Raw genomic sequence first — 21,171 nt, 5'->3', positions numbered from 1 at the left:
AGGCCCCCCCCCCCCCAGTGTCTCCTTCACTGGGACCGTTGGGGAGGAGGCCTGGCAGAGCAGAGCTGGGTGGTCCAGGTGGATGATGGAAGCCATGGCCCAGTAGGGTTGTCTTGCAGCTGGGTTAGCAAACACGGCTTGTGGATGATGGCAGAGAGATATTCTAAGGAGGGGTGTCCAGAAAAATCAATGACTGGGGGCAAATCTAGGTTAGGAACCAGAAGAAGCTAACCGTAGGATTAGGGATTAGAGCAGATCTGAGGTCCAAGGTGGGGTCATTCATGCATTCATTCATGAACTTGTTCTCTCAGTGACTATTTATTGAGTGCCTACTGTGTGCCCACCACTGTGCTTGGCATAGAATACAAGGGTGACCCGATAGACGTGCTCTTACCCTCATGGGAAAGTCTAGCAGTGGAGGCTACTGGTAATGAAGCTGACAAATGAAGGTACAGTTGCCAGTGGCATGTGCTATGAGAAAGCAGGACAGGGGGTGTGTCGAGGAGGCCTGGGACCTGGGGGAGCAGGGCTGAGTCGGAAAAAGAGTGGAGGAACAGCGTTCTAAGCAGAGGGAAAGGCATTTGAGAAGGCCGTGGTGATAAGTGTTTGTCATGTTTAAGGAACTGAGCGAGGGCATCTTGGGGAGGCAGATATGACAGGGAAGGGGGGTCCTGGCTCAGCTGCACCTCAGGAGGACTCAACAGGCTCAGCAGCCACTGCTGCAGCTTGTGCTCCAATAACTTCTTCAATGTGCTGAGCAGTTTCTGACTATCTGTGGAAAAAACACTGCCATGTCCACCCTGTCATACTTCTGGAAACCTCTTACAGGAAGTCTCTCTGGGTTCCCCCACTGGAATTTGCCACTCTGAGATTCCGCACTGGGTGCTGCTGCCTTGTGTGTGACATGTCTGTTCCCTCATGGGACTCTGTCCTTAAAGACATGGCTAGATTTTTCTCCATCTTTGCATTTTCAGTGCACACAACAGGGCCACACACATCGTACATGTGCAATAAATAGTTGTGAATGAAGGGCGTGTCAGGAACTATTGGCAGTTACAAAACTCAGCAGCCTGAGGTGACTACTTTATCATGCTCACAGACTCATGCGCTCAGGAATTCACACAGGGCATCGCTACAATGGCTTGTGTCTGCTTTGTGATATTCAAGGCCTCAGCTGGGAAGAAGAACCCAAGTCTAGGTGAGACTCAGCGGCTGGCGTCTGGAATCATTTGGAGGGTCTTCCTTCATCTGAGTGGCCCTTGATGCTGGCTGTTGGCTGGGACCTTGGTGGAGGCTGTCAATCACAACATCTACACGTGGCCTCTCCATGTGGCCTGGGGTAGTTGGGCTCCCAATGTGACAGCCCAGGGCTTTAAAGTCAAGGGCCTCTGCAGCTGCATGGGCTTTTCTGATCCTACCTTGGAAGTCACCTGATGTCATTTCTACTGCATACTCTTGGCTAGAATTAAGTCACAAGCCTACCCAGATGTAGACTTTGCCTCTCAGTGGAGGAGTGGGGTTTCCATTGTGCTAGCTTTCCTATAAGTTAATTGGAGTAGATTAGTTCAGCCATATCTAGACTGTTCTGTGGGGTGCAGTTAAGATCCCTTCCTGCAGGAGCATGCATGGGTCATGAGGCTGGCAGGAGGAAAGGAGGCTCAGGTGTCCCCAAAACAGACTTGCAGCATTAGAGGACAGGGTGCCCTTTAGGGCCATCTGCCCTCAAGGGAGAGAAGAAGCCCAGGTGTCCAGGCACAGCAGGGAAACACAATGCCTCCAAGACAGAAGAAATCGCTCAGATGAGAAAGGCAGCCTTGAGACGTCAGCCATCCTGCTGTAACTGTGGGAATGGAAGTTGAGGCCACTCCTGCAGCTGGCAGGACCCAGGAGGCAGATGGCTGTGTGCTTCCTGCATAGCTGAGCTGGGGAGGGTGTGGGCAAGGGCTCTGTGCTTGGTCCAGGCAAGTGGCTCACATCCTGGCCTTGGACAGGCACAGTGACCTCATTGTGTCCGAGTCAATCAGAGGGAGGTGGCATTCAGAGAAACCGAGAGAGGCTGGGATTGCTAAGCCAGGTTTCCTGGCTCCACATCAGCCTTGACCCCCAGTTCACATTCTTGGGGGTGTGGGTCCAAGTGAAGGGACAGGCCCTCCCCAGGGTGAGCCTGCGCATATGGGCTGAGCCCACAGTTAAGCTCAGAGCCTGGGCTCCTAAGTTATGTTTCTTTTCTGTCATTTTTTATTTTTTTTAATTTTAACTTCTTAATATATATTGTAGTTGATTTTCATGACCCTTTACTGGTTCCTCTTCTCCCTTCTGTCATTTTTTTAATTGAGGTAAAATTCACATAAAATTCATCATCAATCATCACCTCCATCTAATTCCAGAACATTTTTCTCACTCCATAAAGGCCCCCTGTGTCCCCCAGCACTCACTCCCCGGACCTCCCTGTGCCTAGCCCCTGGCCACCGCCAACCTGCTGACCCTGCGGATCTGCTTGTTCCAGACATTTCATATAAGTGAAATCATACAATACAGATACATGTCAGCCACTTTTTGCTCCTGCCGTTGGTGTGACAGCTCAGGGCAGGGGCAGTCTGAGTGCACGTCCCCTCAGCAGTATCTATACCCCTACGAGGGGTGCTGGAAACATGCTCAGCTCTTCTGGTGCTGAACGCACCTGGGTCAGCCTTTGACCACTGTGGGCACGGCCAGGGGATCGTGCTCCCCTCCTCCACGCCTCAGGTGGCCAATTCAGAGGTGCTGCATTTCACACAGGTCCTCAGGGGACCATTGGGAAGGAGCCCTGGTTGCTTACCGCAGGGTCCAGCTCAGTAAAGCAGCTTTGGGTGATTTCTCCCTCAGCCCTGCCAATCCTGTTCTGTGAGATTACCGCCCCATCCCCCAAACAACAACAAGCAAATTAACAAAAATAACGTCTTACACTGCAAGCCCCTGTCTCAGACTCAGCTCTTTTTGGAGGAGGGGGCAAGCTAAGTTAGTTCCCAAGAGAGGACATTACCCAGTAGGGGACTTCGCAGCCTTAGAGAAGGGCTGGTTGGGCCAGTGTGGGTTTGAAATGGCGAGTGCTGAGGGCCCAGGGTCATCATCTCACTCGGAACCTGGCTCTGCCTCTAGAGTGAACTTCCCCAGTGCTCAGACCCTCTGTGCCTCAGTCTGCTGGTCTGTAAAGTGGGTGTAATGACATGTTCTACCTTACAAGGATACTGAGAAGATTAAGTGACATAGTGGATGACAAGTGTTGTGCACGGGGCCCGGCACACAGCAAGTAGCTCAGAAATTCCACTGTACTGAATGGCTCTCCATTCCTGCCTTACATCAGCCCTCCCTGTACTCAGCGCATCAGACCTGCACCGTCCCGTCAGTGGTCACTGCCACACGTGGTTCTTCAATATCAATTAGTTAAAATTAAACAAAATAATTCAGTTCTTCATTGGCACTGGTCCCATTTCAAGTGCTCAGTGTCCCCATGTGGCTGGGGGCTCCTGCATTGGACAACGCAGATACAAGATATTTCTGTTCTTGCAGGAAGTTCTTTTGGACAGCCCTGTTCCTGCTGCTCTGAGCTTCTCAGTATTGGGTATCGACTGTCCTTCCCCACCCACTGCCCATTGCAGCTGCTCTCACCGCCAAGTCCTCCCATCCCCCGCTGGGCCCTGCCCCCACCTCCCACAGCCCCGCGCCACTGGCTGGGGGGTGACCGGCCTAGCTTGGCTCCTCTCTTCCTGCCCAGCTCAGGTCTGCTCCACCTGGGTTCATTCTGCCTGCCAGGTTGGAGACAGCAGCCACCTGGGGGCTTTTCTCATGGTGAGGTCAGAAAAACAAGGGGCTGGGAACAGGCACAGGTCTGCCTACTTCCCACTGACCAGAGCAAAGCAGGTGACCAGTCCGAAATTGGAGTGTGAGAAGTCCACTCTTCCTTCAGCGGGAAGGACGGCAAAGTCACAAGGCTAGGGGCATGGGTAGAGGGAGGGGTGAAGAATTAGAGCCAACGACTTCTCCCCTCCTTGATAGGGAAGTGCAAGCTCGGCCACTTGCCCTCCGCTCCCCGCCTGACTCGGCTGTCGGTGCTCTGGCCCCCAGCGGTGCCCAGCTGAGGCTTCCCCACTCAGATGGCGCCCCACGCCCCCCGATGGGCTTTCCTCCCTGTTCCTCCACACTGTCCCACCGCAGCTTTGAGGTAAGAGCTGAGAACTAACTCTATGGATCCATCTGAGGTATTGCAGGTGAAACCAGGACCCTGTTTACTCAGATCAGTGAGTCTTTAATGATGGTATTTTGGACAGTGTGGGAGTGATTTGGGGGCTGTTTTTCCTCATCTGTGTGTTGACAAACAGGAGCTGGGGCTGAGAATGGTTCTCACACTCACACGGGTCCACTGGAAGGAGCCCTGTTAGGCATTGGGTCTAGGCATCAGGAGATTTGGGACCACCTGCTTTATCATGGTCACCTTTGGGCAAGTTTCTCCCCAACTCTGGGCCTCGGTTTTCTCATGTGCAGAGTAGGTGGTCAGGCTAGTGGTTCCTCTGGCCCCTGATGGCTCTGAGACGTTGTGGTTCTGAGTCCTCACTCAGTCTCTGGTTGAAGCTGCAGTTGGCTTTTGTAGGATGTGCGCTGCTTTCTGATCACTGTCTCTACAGATCTTTCCAATCTCTGCCAAGTGAGCTGACTTCCAGATTCCCAGAAAGAGGGTTTTGGGGTCTACTTTTTCCACAAGGTGTGTTTGTAGAGATCTGAGTGTGGACTGAGCCATGCCTGGACATTAGTCTGATCTGCAATCCCAGTGACCTTTGCTGGGATGGGAAGTCTTGCTAGAACATCAATGCTATGTTGCAAACTTGCATCAAACTAAACCAGATCCCAATGCATTCCCAAGGCAAATTCAGGATTACCCCAAAGGTACTAGGCTTTGACTAGGCAGAAGGCCTGATACTGGCTCCCAGGGATTAAGCCCACCTCTGCTACACCCATATGAGCACTAGATCAATGTGTCCTTTAATTTTTGGCAGACAAATTCTGGGCTTTTCTTCCCCATTGATGGAGTTTGGATGTGTTGTCCCCTCCAAAACTCATGTGGAAATTTGATCCCCAATGTGGCAGTGCTGGAAACTGATTGATTCATGGGGGTGGATCCCTCATGAATGGATTAATGCTCTCCCTGGGGGAGGAGGGGTTAATGAGTGAGTTCTTGCTCTATTAGTTCCTGTGAGAGCTCGTTGCTTAAAAAGACCCTGGCACCTTCTCTCCCTCTCTTGCTTCCTCTCTCTTGCTTCCTCTCGCCATGTGATCTGCTTGTACCCTCCGGCTCCCTGCCACTTTCCACCATGAGTAGAAGCAGCCTGAGGCCTGTGCCAGATGCAGCTGTCCCAGAATCGTAAGCCAAATAAACCTCTGTTCTTTGTAAATTACCCAGTCTCAGGTATTTCTGTTATAGCAACACAAAATGGACTAAAACACCTAGGAATAGAATTGACTAGCATTTATCCAGAATAATTTGCTGTTGGCGTATAAATTTATGTTTGGAGGCAAGGATATTTCTGAAAAAGGCCCAGAAACAGCTGGAGAAAATCATCTGTTTGGTTGCTCGCCTGTGACAACAATAGCAGCAGGTGGAACGATTCATGGCTCCTGGGGAGATCGCTGCCTGCGGGCCCCCGCCCAGGTGGCATTTCTCCTGAAGCATTTGCCAGGGTCAGGGCATCTGTGAAAGGTTGGGAACTAGATGGAAGAAGTGATGGAGAGGGAGGTTGGGTTTGCGGGTGCTGAAGGCTGCAGGTGCACTGGCCAGGCAGGTGGACACAGGGTGGTGGTGGATTTCAGACACAGACCACTCAGGGGGAGGGACGAAGGGACGCCCGCTCCGCAGAGCACGTGTCAGGGCCAGGGCCAGCCTCTCCCATTTTATACGCTCTGTGCCTGGGGCATCGACTGTGTCAGGTTCTGTGTGAGACTCCAGGTATCTTAAATAACCAGAACCCTGAGGCCATCAAAATCATTGGAACAGTTAATTCAACACGATACAATTAATGCATTGGTTATATAATAGAGATCTTATATGCTGGTGCGTGGTCTTTCTTCCTTACCGTGACCTTAAAAGATGGGTATTATCATTTTCCTTTTATACAGAAGAAAACTGAGTTTTGGAGAAGTAATTTACCTTAGGTTACAGCTAATCAAGAGGGTTCTGGGAGACTAATCTATGAGATCAGGGCATCCAACAGAAATAAAGAGAGCCACCCAAGCAACTGTGATTTTGCTGTTAGCCACAGTAAAAACAGTGAAAAGAAACAGGTGAAATTATTTTCAAAATATTTTATTTAACCTAATATATCCAAACTATTATCATTACAACATGTAATCCGTGTAAAATTATTAATAGGCTATTTTGTGTTTTTTTTTTTTTTGGTATGAAGTCATTGAAATACACTGCATTTTACACTTCATGGTGCATCTCAATTGGGACTAGCCACTTTTCAGGTGAGCAAGTCACCTGTGGCCCATCCATATCTAGTGCTAGAGGCACGCACAGGGGTTTTATGGAAGTGGGGTGGGGGGTACACGGCCAAGCCCCTGTGTCAAGGGCAGCCCCAAGGGCAAAGCAAGGTGCTGCCTGAGCTGGGCCTAGGAACAAGAATGCTGCACCACCAGGGCAGACACCAGGGGTGCCGTTCTCTACTCAGTGCTCCCAGCAGTGCCAGAGGTTGGCCCCAGGGGTTAGCCAGGCAGAGGAGGAGGGGACAGTGCCAGCAGTGGAGTAGTAAGGTGAAGGCTCAGACTCCCCCAGCACTGTCGCCTGTTGTGGGAACTGCAAATCTGCCATGGGGGGTGGGGTGGCAGGGGATAGATGGGGAGGAGGGAGGGCCAGGTTATGGTGGGCTTTGTGGGCCACTGAAGCAGCCTGTTTCATTCCACTGCTGCTACGGAGTTGTCACCAGGGTCTTGGTTTTCAGGAGCCCACTCAGGAAGCCTCCCAGAAGCTGGATTTGAGGGGCCAGAGCAGGAGGTGGGAAGGAAACTCGCATGAGCTGGAGAGAAATGTTTAGAGGCTGGCCTAAAGCGGCGGGTGGGTGAAGAAAGATCAGGTTCAGGAGTGAGTGTGAGGGAAGAGTCTACCAGTCCCCTGTCTGCAAGGCTGTGTGATTTTTCAGCAGAAATTCTCAGCCACCCTGGGGCAGAAGTACATGGTCAGGAACGTGGACCATATCAGAGAGAGACAGACTGATTCAAGGTCAAGAGGCAGCTAGAATCACCTTGAAGTCTCTCTGTCACCTGTGCTACCCCCAAACCACCCCTTCTTAACCTCCCTGGGCCCAGTACAAACGCCTGCCTCCCTCTGCCCTTCTTGAAGGTCTAATGAACATGGGTGTTTCTTTCCGCTTTTATTTCTCTGGTTGGCTCTCTGTTGTACTGGCAACACCTGTCCGTGGGATCAACAGAGCTGAGCGGTCACCTGGAGGCCTCTTGTCCAGAACACCTGTGGTGAAAGAGCAGGCGGTTATAACAGAGCACAGGCCACAGCTCCAACGCTGGCCCTTCCTGCTGAAGCTGCCATCGTTTAATGAAAGGTGTAGTTCCACTGACACTAGTGTTCTTGCCTCGCTGCAGAGGCGCCTGAGCTTCTGCTGTCTCGCAGACTTCCAGGGGCTGCCTCTGCTGCTGGCCCATGAACCACACTTTCGGTCGAGAAGGCTAGAGTATGGGGTTTTAGTCTTAGCTGCTCGCTAGAAAAGCGCCTGGGGAGAATGTAAAATTCCAGAGCCTGGGCTGCACTCCAGACCAATGAAAGCAGAACCTCTGGACATGGGAGCTGGGCGTCAGCCACTTTTAAAGCTCTGCTTGGAATCCAAATACCATGTAAAGAAGTCTACACTATCCAGCTGGAGAGAAGGGCCCTGGAGGATGAGACGCTAAGTCGAAAGACAGGTCACAGGGAGGAGAACGATGGTCCAGCACTGAGGGGCTCAGACACATGAGCGAGACCATCTTGGTCCTCCAGCCCCCTGGCCAGCTGCCCCAGCCTCTACCTTGTGGAGCAGAGCTGAGCTGTCCCCACTGAGCCCTGCCTGAGTCCCTGACCCACAGCATCGTGAGTTGTTATGTTTAAACCAAGTGGTGGTTGTTCGTAAGCCACAGAGTTTGGGCTGGTTTCTTATGCAGCAGCAGCTTACTGACACTACCCGTAGGACCCTAAGTGCCTGGAGAGTAGGGCCTGTGTCGGTTCATGTTTGTAACTCCTGCACTTAAGTGGGAATTTGGAGAATGCTGGAGAAATGCTGATTGCCAGAGAAAGATCAAAGAGAAAAGCACCATGCTGTGCAGGCCGACTACAGACAGGAAGTGGAGATTCATTGGGTGGAAACACATTCAGTAAAAACCAAAGCAGAACAGACAGGGCTGCCCTCCCCCCTTTGCAGACGAGCATCTGGCCTGTTGCTGGCCTCGGCTGACCCTGCCCTCTGTTCCTCCCTCTCGCTGCTCTCCCCACGGTTCCAGCTTCCAGACACAGCCCAACTGCTCAGGGCAGTGGTCAGTGAGGGGTAAATGGCTTCAGACACCCTCCTGCAAGATGCTCGGGGTCACAGCTCAGCCTCCTGTGACTGTCTCCATGGCGATTCTGGTTTTTGTGGTTCTACTCGCCTGTCATTGCCAAAGATACCAGGACTGGGGCCTCAAACTTCTCTGAAGTGGGAGAGGTGGTGAGTGGCCTGAGGCAGCCCAGGAAGGGAGCAGGTTCATTCGAACTACAAGGAGGAACAGGAGTGTCCTGGGATCCCCAGCCAGATTGGACAGAGTCACAGCAGCCTTTGGGGGCAAGAGCTGCTGACCAGCCATGCCTGTTCCTGCTTTGGGACATGGACACAGTTCGGGGCTGTGGGTCTTGGAGCTGGAGAGAGGCGTGGCCACAGCTGCCTCAGTTCCTCTCTGGGGGTCTCGTCAGGGTTCCCCTCTCAAGCCCCAGCCCCTGCGACTGCCTCCAGAACCATCTCTCCTTAGCCACGGAACAATGCCCCAAGGGCTGGGTGGAGGTGTGGGATCAGCCCTGCCATCTGCTCCCTGCCTTTGTGCGAGTGGACATGGAGCTGCTGTTCTCTGTCCTTTCCCACTGGGCTCACACCGCCTGGTGCTCGGCTCCTGCCAGGTGCTGGGCCACTTTTAGGGTGCATGTGTGTGTGAAGCCCTCGTGGGGACACGATGGTCATTAGGTGGTGGCCCATGGACTAGTGCCAGTCCATGAGCTCTTTGTTACCAGTTGGTGACAAGATGTGCATTTAGATACTGTCATTGTGCTTAGCACAGCTGCAACATCCCCTCCTGTGATTTTGTATGTTATAAAAGCACTAGCCCACGATGGATTAGAAATAAGATAAGACTGATGTATCACACAGAGAAGCAGCACTGAGCTAGGAGCCACGGGCTGTGCATGGGAAACGGCGAGGGAACCTCTCCCAGGAATCTTCCACCAGCTGCACGCCCGTGATTTGATACTTAACAGAGCAGTGAGGAAGCAGTTAAAGTTCCCTAATATTCCAGCTAACTCCAGTGCCCAGCCAGCTCTTCCTTCTTGGAGCTTCTGCTAGACCAGTGGTTCTCAAAGTGTGGTCTTTGAACCAGAAGCATCAGCCAGACTGGGGAGCATGTTAGAAATGCAGATTCTCGGGTCCCTCCCCAGACCTACTGGCTCAGGAACTCTGTGGATGGGCCCAGCCATCTGGGCCTTTAGGGAATTCTGATGCCCACTTCAGTTTGAGACGCACTGTGCTTGCATCTCTAAAACATCATTGTAGACGCTCTTTCCTCTACAACAACATTCTGAGCTCCTTGAAGGCAGGGGGACCCAGAACTCTGTTTTCTGCATCTTCCACAGCTCCCAGCCCAGTGCCGTGGTAAGGGCTGAATAGACAACCTGTCTCTTGCAATTTCATCATAACTGCTGTACCCATTCTACAGCTAGGCAAATAAATGAGCAGAAGGAACAGGAAAAAACTGGTCTTAGGACCAGATAATGAAAGAACTCAGATGAAAATTCCCTTCCATCCTTCCCCCTGGGCATCGAGTGGAGAATTCATCCCCTGATGAGTCTCCTCTTCACTAATTTCACTGTCTCCCATCCCTTTCCAAACTCTGAGCTTGCTGGTTTTAGCCTTTTGTAGGGCCTGCCAGGTCTTTTGGATTTAAAAATGAAAATTTAAGGGTTAACAAAAGGAAGCATTAGCTCTGTCTGGCAATTTGGGCAGCCGGAGAAACCTGACATCTGTGAATGTCATTGCAGACAAAACAGGGACAGCTTTGGGACACTTCTCACATGAAAAGACACTCTAGCCATCTGTTCCAGAAGGACCCACTAGAGGTCATTCAGTGGTGTTGGCACAGTCTCCTCTGAGGCCTTAAGGAGTGGGACACCCTGCACCCTATGGATGCTGGGGCTGGGGTGGGAACTGGGCCCACATGACCGTGCCGCCCCTCTGTTACTGCTCTGGGTCTTGGAGCTCTGTCCCGCCGATGGCCTTCAGGAGGGAGGGAGAGTGGGCACAGTTCCTGTTCTTAGCAAAGGACAAGTTGCAATAACTTTTTAAGTCAGGAGGTGGTGCGGAACAGACGCCCTGAGGTCTGACCCCACATTCTTGCCTCTCTTTCTTCTGCAGTCTTCAGCCTGGCATGCCACTGCTGCTCCTGAAGCAAGGCCACCCCTCGTGCCAGAAACCCCTCGTTCAGCCCTGGGAGAGCTGGCCGCTGCCTCCTGAGCTGGCAGACCTCGGCGGAGTTGCAGGTCCCTGGCAGGGCAGACTTCATTTCCTCCACCTCTGTCCTTCTATTAGAATCTCATGCTCTGTGGCTCCAGATGACTCTTTTGGAGGCAGTAGCCCCTAAAAGTGAGGGCCCTAAGGGTCCCTCCTACCCTTCCCTTCCCCCTGCTCCCCTCCTGCCTCTGAGTATTGTAGGGAATAAACGCAGGAACGTGAAGCATCACAGGGCACTTTGGGCTTGGAACACCAAATCACCCCTTGCCGACCTCAAATCCTTAGAACACAAGGCTACTGCTAACTCGGTCCCCTCCCTACTCTGCCCTTGCTCACAGATCCAGTCCCTTGCTGGTCACCTTTCTCCAACACACCAAGCCCAAGCTCCTCCCTGCTTCAGGGCTCCACACTGCTGTGCCCTCTGCCTTGATTGTTCTCGAGCTCATCCTTCCATGCCCAGATTCTCCTCTGTCTGACTCAGGTCTGAGCTCAAGTGCCATCTCCCCCAGAGAGAGCTCTCGTGACTATAAAAAGTGCCACCTGGGGCCGGCCCGGTGGCGCACTGGAGAGTGCACTGCTTGGGAGTGTGGCGGTGCTCCCGCCGAGGGTTCGGATCCCACGTGGAGACCGGTTCCCGCTCACTGGCTGAGCGTGGTGCGGGGGCAACACCGAGGGTTGCGATCCCGTTACTGGTTAGTAAAAAAGACAAAAAGGAAAAAAAAAATAATAGTAAGTGCCACCTGCCTTCCTCATCTGTCCCTTCCGTGGCCCCGGGCACTCTCTTACATACATTCTCTGCTTTGTTTCTTCCCTGGCATGCATCACTCTGCACTCCCACGTGTGTGAACATATGTAAGGAGCACAAATGTGGCCCATGTAAGCAGCTGTGACCATCAGGCTTCCAGCCTTCCATGCTCAATGGGGCCCTTCTAGTGGGGATTCTGGTGGCTTCCAGAGGTGACAGTCGCTGCTCAACACCGAGGGTTGCGATCCCGTTACTGGTTAGTAAAAAAGACAAAAAGGAAAAAAAAAATAATAGTAAGTGCCACCTGCCTTCCTCATCTGTCCCTTCCGTGGCCCCGGGCACTCTCTTACATACATTCTCTGCTTTGTTTCTTCCCTGGCATGCATCACTCTGCACTCCCACGTGTGTGAACATACTTACTGCCTGTCTTCCTCCCTGGTGTAAATGCTCAGTGAAAGAAGGACCGAGTCACACCTTCCTCCTGGACCCTGGTGACCTCCCCCATGGTTGGCCCGCTGTGAGCATTGGAGGAACAGATGATGAGTTTAGACACAGGAGGCTTGGGAGGCCCAGCCCTGACCGTGCAGACACAGTGCCCATTGTTACCTGCCATCCTTTTTGTCCCCGTGGTGTGTGTGTCCCTCTCAGGGGCTTTAGTTTCTGAGAGGCCCTTCCAAGCACTGAGTAGGTTTTTTTTTCTGCCTCCATCCTCAGACTGGTTCCATGCCACCAGCATCCTTCTGCCCACTGAATTCCTTTGAAAACCAGCAAACTCCTAATCAGGGAAGAGCAGATAAACCCCGATTTTGCTAGGAGCTTTGTGATTTTAGAAAAGGCACCCAATGCCTGTGCTTCATTTTGTCTATCTGTAAGTTGGTGTATTAGTTTCCTGTGGCTGCTGTAACAAATTAACACAAATCTGGTAGCTCTGAAGAAATTTATTCTCTCATAGTTCTGGAGTTCAGAAGTTCAAAATCAGTTTCACAGGGCTAAGGTGCCGGCAGGACTACGCTCCCTCCAAGGGCTCTAGAGGACAATGTGTTGTTCGCATCTTCCAGCTTCTGAGGCTGCTGGTACCCCTTGGCTTGGGGCTACATCACTCTAGTCTCTGTCTCATTTTGCACATCACCTTCTTCCCTGTTTCTTCTCATTAAGGATACGTATGATTGCATTTAGAGTCCACTAGGATGATCCAGGATAAGCAATGCCCCTCAAGATCCTTAATCACACTGTTTGCCCTATAAGGTAATATCCACAAGGTCCAGGTATTAGGAGTTGGACATATCTTTGGGGCCACCGTTCAGCTCACTGCAGATGGGAATCATGACATCTGCCTAGCTCACTGCAAAAGTTGTTGGCAAGATACAAAGATATTTGTAACAGGACACTGCATGGAAATGGAATAATTCCTTTCCAATCTTTGTTCTTAGCGATTTCTAGAAGAATGCAAGAGGCAGCATAGAAGCAAATTCTCGCACTGACAGCCAGGCTCCTTGCATGCATGCCACCACTGAAATGAGGGACTGTGCAGGGGACATTTGTCTGGCCTCAGCCCCTGTTGCTAGCCCGGCAGCCTGTGTTGGTGTCACAGCCATGCTGCGACAGCAGCTGCTTGAACTTAGAGGTGTTTCACTGAGAAATCAGACAGACAAGACAAATAATTCAAGGACTGTAGTTCCCTTGCAGTTTTGCGAGCTCAGCAAAGAAAAGCAAATTTGCTTTGTGTGCAGAATGCCATTCCCTGTCTGGAAAGAAGCTCACAGTGCCTTCCTATCAGGAGAATTTAGTGTCCAGGTTAATGGCAAAAATATGCAGAGGTGAAGGAGAGACAGGCGGGGAACTGCTGAAGGCTGTGGGAGGGAGGGCAGCAGAGAGCGCACTGAAGATTACCTTGGGGTGCTTTCTGGTTCTAATTGGGATTGCCTGGGGAGCTTTAAAGCCCCAACACCTGGGCCGCAGCAGCCCCAGAGCTTCTGCTGTCCTTGGTCTGGGTGTGGTCTGGGCATGGAAGAGATTTTAAAGCTACCCTGGTGATTCTAATGTGTAGACCATGTTCAGGAACTGCTGCTAGGTGGTGACTGGTTAGGTTACAGCTCCATCCTGGTGTGGTGGATGTTGTGGTCTCAGGTTTGATCATTGGATGGGGAGCGGGTTTAATAGAATCTCGGTCTTGGCAAATTGGGGGTTTCCTTGTGGGTTCTGCAGGCAGACACACAGCTCTCCAGGTGATTTATGTATAAGGCAGGAGCACCCCAGCTTTTTAGAGTTCTCTGGATTTGGGAAGCTGATGATATGGCTCCAGGGGACAACCTCAGTTTGAACAGGTTTTATTTATTTATTTATTTGACCGGTAAGGGGATCGCAACCCTCGGCATGGTGTGGTCTGCACCACGCTCAGCCAGTGAGCGCACCGGCCATCCCTGTATAGGATCTGAACCCACGGCCTCGGCGCTACCAGCGACACACTCTCCCAAGTGAGACATGGGGCCAGCCCAACTGCTTCTCAGACTTTAAAGTGCACATGCGTCCCCAGGGGGTGTTGTTCAGGTACAGATCCGGACTTGATGGCTGTGGAGGAGCCTGAGATCCTGCTTTCCTCTCAAGCTCCTAGTGCTGCTGCTGCTGGCCCCCACCTCAGTTTAAACAGTAAGGAGCACAAATGTGGCCCATGTAAGCAGCTGTGACCATCAGGCTTCCAGCCTTCCATGCTCAATGGGGCCCTTCTAGTGGGGATTCTGGTGGCTTCCAGAGGTGACAGTCGGTCCTTAATTTTACACTGCCTTGTGCCTGTCTCTGGTTTTCTCCAAGTGGTATTCTGACTCACTAGAGCAATGGGTCACAACCTTGGCTTCTCGTTAGAATTACCTGAGGAGCTTTAAAAAAATCCTGATGGCTGGACTGCAACCCCATAAAGTCTGATTCAGTTGTCTAGGGTATGGCCTGGGTATTGGGATTGTTAAAGCTCTCCAGGTGACTCATATAAACAACTGGCCTAGAGCAGTGGTTCTCAAAGTGTGGTCCCAGACCAGCAGCAATGTTGTGTCAAGGAACTTGTTAGAAACACAAATTCTTGTATCTCTACAGACTCCCTGTAACGTGGGAGACCCAAATCTGAGAGGGCACTCACGTAGTGTTTGCCTATTCCAAAGAACTCACCCAGTGGCCCTGTGGGTAGAGACTTTGGTTTATTGACTTAGGAGAGTTACTGAGGGTGGCCAGTCAGTTAGATCCACTGCCATGGGGTACGTACAACAGTTCTATAGTGAACAGATCAAAGTAGGGATGTAAATCACCTGCAGGCTTATGTGCAGACCCTCACCCAGCTCACATAGCTCAGAGTGAGTGGGAGATCTGGCTGAGTAGATAAGTTAATGTACTCGCTACTCTCGGGGCACCAGAGTGCTTTAGTGCCAGCGTGCTAATTCATTTACTTAGGGTCCCTGCTTGCTCCAGTCTTCTGTTTGTCTTAAAGGGGACGTGCCTTTCCTTGGGTAACTACCTTGGCCAGGGGTAGTTTTCCAGGCGAGGGGAGACTCTGGTATGCACAGGGAGGGGGAATAGGGCTATGTGCATTCACCCTACACTCACCGAGTCAGGAACTCTGGCTGGGAGCCCAGCAGTCTGCACGAGTGCTCCAGGAGATTCTGATACACCTAAAGTTTGAGAGCCGCTTTTTCTAGGATGTCAAGGTGGCATAAAGTAGGTTTGTGAACTCCTGACCACCCCTGAGGGTGAGTGAGAGATGGGGACAGCTCTTGATTTCTTGGGAAGCTCTGGGGAGGCCCGGAGGACCCTGAGAAGCTGAAGACCTCACAGTGACCCAGAGTTGTCCTCAAATCCTCACTCTTGGGGGGTCATATTCCTCTGCTTATATGTGACTGGCTGGGACCTGAGTCCTGGAACCTATTTCCTGTCTCTCTAGTTGAGGCCTAATTGAGGAGGTGGGGGCAAGGGATGATAAATGGCCTTGACTGTTCCCTGCCCTTGCAGCAAAACCTCCCAGGACACATGTCACCTTCATAACACCTCATTCCATGTGGAAGCATGGTTACAAAGGAGGGCGAGCCAGAGAAGGCTGCATTTGAGTGGAGGCCTCCTGGGCTATCAGTCTGCCACCCCCAGGTATTTACACCAGGTTCAAGGTTAGGTGATACACACTGATGGGTGACAGGAGGCCCTTGCCTGCTACCTAAGGCATGGGGAGTGGAGTTGTCAAAACCCATCTTCAGTCTCCGAGGCCATCATGCCAGCAGCATCCCCTGGGCCATGGGGGCTCTTAGCAGTAGCCAGAAGAGGGGCCCCTTCCTCTGGTCCTGGATGGAAGCAGCTCCTGCCACAGGCAGATGGTCCGCTTTCCAGCCACCCTTGGAGAGGGGCCATCAGCTCGCATGATCACTGTCTTTAGGTCGTACCTGTGACCTGGCTTGAGGAGGATGAGGTGCTCTCTGGTGCAGCACCTGTAGGGGTGGAGTTGGGCAGAGAGGGCAGTTGAGCTTGCAAGTCATCATCGAAGGCGTCTGCCAGCCCCATGGGGGCTCTGGGCTGTTCTGGATGGAAGCATGGGGGCTGGGCTTCCACACTCCTATCCAGACTAGATGGGGGTGTCCCCTGAAGAGGGTGTAAGCCTGGGAGGGGAGAGACACACAAGGGACAGCTGCCGGCCAGCTCTGCAGCTCCCACGATGGTCACACATCAATTAGCTGAGCCCAGTCCAGGCTGACTAAGAGAGGGCTTTGGCCGAGAGACTGGGTCATGCTGAGGCAGCAGAGCCAGCATGGCCATTAAGAACAAGGCAGGAAAGTACCTGGACTAATCCTTAACAGCTGTGGGAACATGGGAAGCTACATGGTGGCTCTATGACTCAGTTTCCTCAACTGTAAAATGGAAATATTGATAGCACATATTTTGTTGTGGGGACTGAATGAACTATCATATACAAAGAACTTAACTCAGTGGTTAACAAGGTGCTTAATATACAGCATTTTGTTCTGGGAAAAGGGCTTAGGATTTGCTGAGGACCTTCCCTGAATATAGAGAATATCAAGTGTGAGGACAGGCACTGGACTTTGGGGTGGGCTGCTCGTATTGAGATCAACAGTGTGCTCCCCCTCCTGGCATGTACCCCCAGGGAAGGACTGGGATGGCAGAAATGCAGAAGGAACAATAGGAGTCAGTGTTTGGGTTCGAGTTTCTAAATAAACTTCTGAAGCCCATGAGGAGTTTGGGAATCCAAGGGCAGGGAAGTCCCAGGGGGCTGCCAGGCGGGGACATCCTTTGTGCACCTGTGAGCTCTGGAGTGGACTAGCAGGCCTCGGGAGGGGTTCTGATGTGTCCTTCCCAGTCTCCTGGACTCTTTCTGGGCCCTGCAGTGCATGCAGATGTGACAGCATCCTCATTGGGGAGGACATGCAGCACGTGGGCCATCACCACAGGACCAACAGGAATGCGGCAATGCCAAGAACTAGGCAGGGGACCAGGCAGGGATGCCTCAGCACACAGGGGGGCGGTATCAAGTGTCACCCCGAGAGCCCCTGCCCACACCTGGATGCCACGTGCACCCACCTCCCCACCCCTCAGGCCAGGGAGAAGGAAGGAGAGGGGAAAGTCCAGGTTAAATTCCAAATGACTGAGTTTATCCTGTTGTTAAGGTAGATTAAGCCTCCCTACCTCCTTAGGAGGAAAGGGGGGCACAAAATAGTGATGAAGTTGTGTTGTTGAAGAAACAAAGTCACACTGGTGTCCCAGCACTCAGACCTGAGTGTTTGTGCCTGCTGCCTGCCCATCCTCTTCAGCTCTCCTGAGACTAGTCACCCACCTGGCATTCCCACTTCCAAAGGTTTCTGCAAACTCCATCCGAAGGACAGAGAACATTTCAAAGGTGAGAGGTTGTACACAGAAGAGCATTTTGTGAATGTTAATGCACCTTACAGATGTAAGAGGAGGGGCTAATAATAATGGGCAGAATTAGTCCAGGAGGAGACAAGTATTAAGTATAATGAGATTATCCTAAGAAGATATCTCCAGTGCTGTTTCTAATTGTGCTCAGTTTCTCTGTCACACAAAGTCCTGAATTTTGGCTTTTTTTTTTTTTTTGTCATGGCTATATATTGCATAAAATGGGTGATAAATAGCTCTTGAGTAAGTCATATTAGCTAATTCCTCTAATCACTGGGCTTTTTGTTTGTTTGTTTGTTTGTTTGTTTGTTTTAAGCACATAGACATTGCCTTGGGAAGCTTCCAACAAGTGATAGGCTTGATATCAAACATAAGCCTGTCAAAATCCTGTGTTTACAATATTTAAGATATCAGGTTTCCAAATGCAACTGTACTTTCACAGAGGAAGAGGTTGGCTGCTTTTCTGTGCTGGCTTTGACCATTTTAGAATCATGCAGTTCAGCTTACAGGTCCCCTGTGCATGTGACACCGAGTTTGCCTTCCTTAGTGCTCTCCTCCCTGGGGGACTGCCTCACCTCTTGCTGTGCTCTGAGGTCCTTCTGGGACCCTGCCCTGCATCATGATGCAGGGAGAAGTTTAGAAAGTTTAGGCCAGTTTTAGAGCTCTGGTTTCCAAGTCAGATGAAGAAATCTGGGTTCAAATCCCTGTACACCCACCATACATATGCAAGTTCTTCAAATTAACTTGGTTTCCTATGTGTGAAATGGGGATGCTAATGACTCCTAATGCAAAACCCTGTTCTGACCAGGGCTGCCCTGTTGCCCACTCGAGGGCTCCATTAACACTGACTTCTACATTGATAGTTTCTCCTGGAGAACAGTGAGAATGGTGGCCCTGGTGTCGTGCAGTGTGGCCATAAGTCAGAGCACGCACAGAAGTCTCACAGCACAGCCTGCCAGCTCTGAGCTGCAGGCCATCCATGGGCAGCCTCAGATGCTGACTCTGCAGCACCTGAACCCACGGACCTTCATCACCAGCACTTCTGGCTGGTGGGAGCACAGGACTGAATCATCCCCATAGCTTTCAATCCTGATGGCATCTTCCAGAGGGGCTGTGATCTCAAGAGTTGTTAGGAAGGAAGCTCCTTGACCACAGAGTTGAGTCTCAGAGCTGGAGGCCAGATAAGGCACTCAGGCATTTCAGGAAGGAGAGCTGTCATTCTCATTTCTAGAAGAGATGGAGATGAAAAAGTTCAGCCAGCCCCACCGTGTCTTTGCAAGAGGGGAGGTACCACTGACCTTCTCTTACCTGCTCAACATTAGGTCTGAAATAGTTCGAGGTTCCCAGTGTATTAATCATGTTCAGTGTGGCTGTCTTGGGTGAAGATGTGCTGTGCTGGTCATGATATGGGAAGACTCTGTACCTACCCCGACTCTGCTCTCTAGATGAGTGTGGCTCGTAAGATGTGGGAATCTTAGTGGGTGATAAAAGAGCTGGACCAGGGTCAGGGCAGGGATCAGGGCTAGAGTCTCTGTGACAACCCTGTGCTCTCGGTATCCACATTCTGTTCATCCTTTAGGACCCGGCTAAGCCTCCCTGATTACTTAAGTCCTCTGAGCTGAGATCTCCTAATGGCTGTACCCTCAGCTCGAGGTACTAAAATATTTACACAGCTAAACATTTTTAATTTCTTCTTTGTGAATATCCTCTCTGTTCCCAGAACACTGTCCCAGTGCTTCTATTTAGCAACAGTTTTTTCTCTTTATTAAAGGTGTTTGGATATGTCTTATCCCTCTAGATGATGGGCTGCTTGAGAACAGGGAAATGTTCTTTGTAATCCTTGCAGTGCCAAGAACACAGCACAAATATTGGTTGATTGGATACATTTGTCTTTAGACCCTCAACTTTTGTTCAGATCAATGACTGAACTCATTCGTTTCTTTGGTAGACGCAGAGGTGCATGCCCATGCCCCCTTCCTGATACTTTCCCATATATAGCAGTTAGCTATTGCTGAGTAACAAACCACCCCAAATCCAGAGTTTTAAGTTCAGGTGGTTGTTTCTTCTATGTCAGCTAGACTCTGCCAGCATCTACTCATCTGCCGTCGATATGGCAGGTGGTGTGGCTGATCTTGGATGGTACTCTCACTTGCTTGATATCAGATGGCTGCTGGCTGGTCAAGCATAGCTTTGGAAATTTCTTAGCACTGTCTCATCCTATGGGAAGCTATTCCAGGCTTGTTATCTCAGCAGGAACAGGGGTTCAAGAAAGAGTGGAAGCTGCAAGGCCTCTCAAAGCCCAGTCTCAGAACAGACACCTCATCATTTCTGCCACACTCTGTTGGCCAAAGCAAGTCACAAGGCCACCTTGCATTCAGAAGTGAGGAAATAGACTCCATCTCTTGATGGAAGAAGTGGCAAAGTCACAATGCAAATAGGCATGGAGGATTTTTAGGGCAATGAAACTACTCTGTATGACAGTATAATGATAGATACATGTTATTACATATTCGTCCAAACCCATAGAGTGGACCCTTATGTGAACTATGGACTTTGGGGATAATGATGTGTCCATGTGGGCTCATTGGTTGTGACAAATGTACTACTCTGGTGGGGATGTTGATAGTGCGGGAGGCTGTGAGTGTGTGGGGACAGGGTTATACAGGAACTCTCTGTACTTTCCACTCATTTGGCTGTGAAACTAAAACTGCTCTAAAAATAGACTGCTAAAAAAATACAAAACACAATAAAACAAAAACAAAAAAGGGGCAGGGAAATAGGGATCCCTTTATTGGGACCATTAATGCAATCAAAAGACCACACCATGTCAGATGTCAAAGTCTCTGTTCTGATTGGTCCTATGTCTCCTCCAGTTCTTAGGGGCAGTCAGTCCCTTCCTAGTAGAGGGGACTCTGATAGGACAGAAGTGTCTGGGGTCACAGTGATTCAGGAGCTCTTGCTTTTGTTAACTCTACTTTTCTCTCACTCTGTACATTATACCACAAGGGCACAAGAGGGAACCTTCCTTCCTGCTCTCTGCCTGACACACTGCAGGAGCCAGAGAGAGGACCGTGAACACAGGGTCCAGGAGCCTCTTCCATCATTCCAGCAGCCATAGTGGAATTCTGCTGGGAATGCAGATACAACCACAATCAGCACCTTTCCTTCCAGCTTCCTGGAATAGTCACATGATCTTACTGAAGGACACCCAGCCACACCCCTATATTCTGTTATTCACCAAGCCTGCCACACAGTTACTTGGCAGCACCTTATATATCTTCCATTGTGTAAATCTGAGTCAGCTCTGTACATTCTATGTGCTTTTCCAGCGGAGTTGCTGGCTTTGGAGTTGTTATGAGAATTCTTTTTCCATCCCTTTCTCTCCTGGTTCCCTTCTTTATTTTATTTTATTTTTTCTAATTTTTTTTGGCTTTAATGTGTTGAATTTTAAAAAATTTTGGCTTTAATTTTTGAATTAACATACAGTAATAGTTACTTTTTTTTTGGCATATAGTTCTATGAATGTCAACACATGTAACTACCACCACAATCAGAATTAAAAAACAGTTACTCCCTCATGCTACCCTTTTATTTAAAGTTTTATCCTCCCTTTACCCCAACCCTTGGCAACCTCTGATCTGTCATTTATCACTAGTTTTGTATTTTTGCAAATGTTAAATGAAGGGAATTATACATTATATAAGATTTTGAGACTGGCTTCATTTACTCAACACAATGGCTTTGAAGTTCATCCAAGTTGATGCTAGCATC

The sequence above is a fragment of the Galeopterus variegatus genome, unplaced genomic scaffold (genome assembly GCF_000696425.1).
Source record: "Galeopterus variegatus unplaced genomic scaffold, G_variegatus-3.0.2 Scaffold116, whole genome shotgun sequence".
NCBI classification, from domain to species: domain Eukaryota; kingdom Metazoa; phylum Chordata; class Mammalia; order Dermoptera; family Cynocephalidae; genus Galeopterus; species Galeopterus variegatus.
This window is presented reverse-complemented; position numbering follows the sequence as displayed.